This window comes from Lolium rigidum, chromosome 3 (assembly GCF_022539505.1).
Source record: "Lolium rigidum isolate FL_2022 chromosome 3, APGP_CSIRO_Lrig_0.1, whole genome shotgun sequence".
Lineage (NCBI taxonomy): Eukaryota > Viridiplantae > Streptophyta > Magnoliopsida > Poales > Poaceae > Lolium > Lolium rigidum.
The window spans coordinates 33,398,819-33,403,436 of record NC_061510.1 but is presented as its reverse complement, the minus strand read 5'-3'; positions in this window follow the sequence as shown (position 1 = coordinate 33,403,436).

The following is a 4,618-nucleotide window of genomic DNA, read 5'->3' as shown; positions in this document are numbered from 1 at the left end:
CCCGAGCAGGTAAAACGATAACAAAGATAATTTCTTAAGTGACATGCCATCATAACCTTGATCATACTATTTGTAAACATATGAGATGAATGCAGCGATCCAAACAATGGTAATGACATGAGTAAACAAGTGAATCATATAACAAAGACTTTTCATGAATAGTACTTCAAGACAAGCATCAATAAGTCTTGCATACGAGTTAACTCATAAAGCAATAAATCAAAGTAAAGGTATTGAAGCAACACAAAGGAAGATTAAGTTTCAGCGGTTGCTTTCGACTTGTAACATGTATATCTCATGGATAGTTGTCAGTGCAAAGTAATATAATAAGTGCAATATGCAAGTATGTAGGAATCAATGCACAGTTCACACAAGTGTTTGCTTCTTGAGATGGAGAGAAATAGGTAGACTGACTCAACATAAAAGTAAAAGAATGGCCCTTCGCAGAGGGAAGCATTGATTGCTATATTTGTGCTAGAGCTTTTATTTTGAAAACATAAAGAGAGCATAAAAGTAAAATTTTGAGAGGTGTTTGTTGTTGTCAACGAATGGTAGTGGGCACTCTAACTACCTCATCAACCAGACTTTCAAGAGCGGCTCCCATGAAGGACGTTATCTCTACCGAGCAAGGTAGATCATCCCTCTTCTCTTTTGTTTACACATGTACTTTAGTTTAGTTTTTCTTTATTTATGGATGACACTCCTCCCAACCTTTTGCTTACACAAGCCATGGCTAACCGAATCCTCGGGTGCCTTCCAACATTCACATACCATGGAGGAGTGTCTATTTGCAAAATTAAGTTGCTTATCGATGAATCGAGCAAAACATGTGAAGAGAATTATTAATGAAAGTTAATTAATTGGGGCTGGGAACCCCATTGCCGACTCATTTTGCAAAGTTATTGGATAAGCGGATGTGCCACTAGTCCATTGTGAAAGTCTCGTCAAAAGTAAATGACAAGATCGAAAGATAAAACACCACATACTTCCTCATGAGCTATAAAACATTGACACAAATAAGAGGTGATAAATTTTGAATTGTTTAAAGGTAGCACTCAAGCAATTTACTTTGGAATGGCGGAGAAATACCATGTAGTAGGTAGGTATGGTGGACACAAATGGCATAGTAGTTGGCTCAAGGATTTGGATGCATGAGAAGTATTCCCTCTCGATACAAGGTTTAGGCTAGCAAGGTTTATTTGAAACAAACACAAGGATGAACCGATGCAACAGAAACTCACATAAAAGACATATTGTAAACATTATAAGACTCTACACCGTCTTCCTTGTTGTTCAAACTCAATACTAGAAATTATCTAGACCTTAGAGAGACCAATTATGCAAACCAAATTTTAGCATGCTCTATGTATTTCTTCATTAATAGGTGCAAAGTATATGATGCAAGAGCTTAAACATGAGCACAACAATTGCCAAGTATCACATTATCCAAGACATTTTACCAATTACTACATGTAGCATTTTCCATTTCCAACCATATAACAACAAGTGAAGCGATCAACTTTCGCCCTTGAACATTAAAAGCTAAGAACACATGTGTTCATATGAACCAGCAGAGCGTGTCTCTCTCCCACACAAGCATTTATTCAAACAAAAACAGAAATTAAAACAAACAGACGCTCCAAGTAAAGTACATAAAATGTGACCGAATAAAAATATAGTTTCACTAGAAATGACCTGATAAGTTGTCGATGAAGAAGGGGATGCCTTGGGCATCCCCAAGCTTAGATGCTTGAGTCTTCTTAAAATATGCAGGGATGAACCACCGGGGCATCCCCAAGGTTAGACCTTTCACTCTTCTCGATCACATTATATCACCCTCTTCTCTTGACCCTTGAAAACTTCCTTCACACCAAACTTCAAGCAAACTCATTAGAGGGTTATTGCATAATCAAAAATTCACATGTTCAGAGGTGACACAATCATTCTTAACACTTCTGGACATTGCACATAACTTCTGAAAGTTAATGGAACAAAGAAACTCATTCAACTTAACAAAAGCGGCAATGCGAAATAAAAGGCAGAATCTGTCAAAAACAGAACAGTCCGTAAAGACGAATTTTAAAATGGCACCAGACTTGCTCAAATGGAAAAACTCAAAACTAATGAAAGTTGCGTACATATGTGAGGATCACGCTCGTAAATTGGCAGATTTTTTCGAATTTTCTACAGATACTTGTGCCCAGATTCGTGACAGACGACGAATGTTGTTTCACAGCAGCGATCCCAAATATAACATCAACTATAACATAGAAACTTTACTTGGCACAAAAACATGATAAGGAGAGGTTGCTACAGTAGTAAACAACTTCCAAGACACAAATATAAAACAAAGTACTGTAGTAAAAAAACACATGGGTTATCTCCCAAGAAGTTCTTTCTTTATAGCCATTAAGATGGGCTCAACAGTTTTAATGATGCAATTGCAAGAAATAGTATTTGAAGCAAAAGAGAGCATCAAGAGGCAAATTCAAAACACATTTAAGTCTAACATGCTTCCTATGCATAGGAATCTTGTAAATAAACAAGTTCATGAAGAGCAAAGTAACAAGCATAGGAAGATAAAACAAGTGTAGCTTCAAAAATTTCAGCACATAGAGAGGTGTTTTAGTAACATGAAAATCTTTACAACCATATTTTCCTCTCTCATAATAACTTTCAGTAGCAACATGAGCAAACTCAACAATATAACTATCACATAAAGCATTCTTATCATGAGTCTCATGCATAAAATAATTACTACTCCCAACATAAGCATAGTCATTCTTATTAATTGTAGTGGGAGCAAATTCAACAAAGTAGCTATCAAATATAGGAGGTATATTGTAATCATAATCAAATTTATCCTCCATAACAAGTGGTAACAAAAGACTACTATCATTATAATCATCATAAATAGGAGGCAAAGTATCATCAAAGTAAATTTTCTCCTCAATGCTTGGGGACTAAAAATATCATGCTCATCAAAGCCGGCTTCCCCAAGCTTAGAATTTTCCATAGCATTAGCAACAATAGTGTTCAAAGCATTCATATTAATATGTTCCATGGGTTTTTTAATTTTCGCATCAAACCATCCATGTCTTAAATCAGGAAATAGAATAAGAAGCTCATTGTTGTCCATTATGCCTAAATAGTGTAAACAAGAAACCAAATGTCGTAATTGCGTAGTCTAAAGGAAATAGCTTCGAGCACACACACAATGGCGCGTGAAAGTACCGTTACATCGGAACCGGAGTATGAGTGCCTTTTACCTTTCCTCCCAAGCAACTGGCGCCTGTAAAAGTGCTTGATGTCTACGGGTGCTTCTATTCTTGTAGACAGATGTTGGGCCTCCAAGAGCAGAGGTTTGTAGAATGAACAAGCAAGTTTCCCTTAAGTGGATTACCCAAGGTTTATCGAACTCGAGGAGGAAGAGGTCAAATATATCCCTCTCATGCAACCCTCGCAACCACAAAGCAAGAAGTCTCTTGTGTCCCCAACACACCTAATAGGTGTACTAGTTCGGCGCAAGAGATAGTGAAATACAAGTGGTATGAATGAATATGAGCAGATAGTACGGCGTCAGTAAAATAGCTTATCGGCATGCAGCTGATGGTAGTAATATTAGCGGAAGTAAACAAGCAGTAGTAACTCAAGCAATAGTAACGCAAAGAAAACAAGAACAAGCAGCGATAGCGTATTTAGGAACAAGGCCTAGGGATTAGACTTTCACTAGTGGACACTCTCAACATTGATCACATAACAGTAATAGATAAATGCATACTCTACACTCTCTTGTTGGATGATGAACACATTGCGTAGGATTACACGAACCCTCAATGCCGGAGTTAACAAGCTCCACAATTCAATGTTCATATTTAAATAACCTTAGAGTGCATGAAAGATCGATACGACTAAACCAAGTACTAACATAGCATGCACACTCGTCACCTTCATGCTTATGTAGGAGGAATAATACACATCAATACTATCATAGCAATAGTTAACTTCGCAATCTACAAGAGATCATGATCATAGCATAAACCAAGTACTAACACGAGTGCACACACTGTCACCATTACACCGTGTAGGAGGAATAAAACTACTTTAATAACATCACTAGAGTAGCACATAGATAAATTGTGATACAAAACACATTGCAATCATAAAGAGATATAAATAAGCACTTCACTACGCCATTCATAACAGTGAATAAGTATTCTGTGAAATATAGCCTAAGAGACCCACACGGTGCACACACTGTCAGCTTTACACACGTGGGACAAGGAGTCTCACGAGATCACATAAGTAAAACTCACTTGACTAGCACAATGACATCTAGATTACAAGCATCATCATATGAATCTCAATCATGTAAGGCAGCTCATGAGATTATTGTATTGAAGTACATAGGAGAGAGATGAACCACATAGCTACCGGTACAGCCCCGAGCCTCGATGGAGAACTACTCCCTCCTCATGGGAGCAACAGCGGTGATGAAGATGGCGGTGGAGATGGCAGCGGTGTCGATGGAGAAGCCTTCCGGGGCACTTCCCCGTCCGGCAGTGGTGCCGGAATGCAGACTCCCCGTCCCCCGATCTTGGCTTCGCGATGGCGGTGG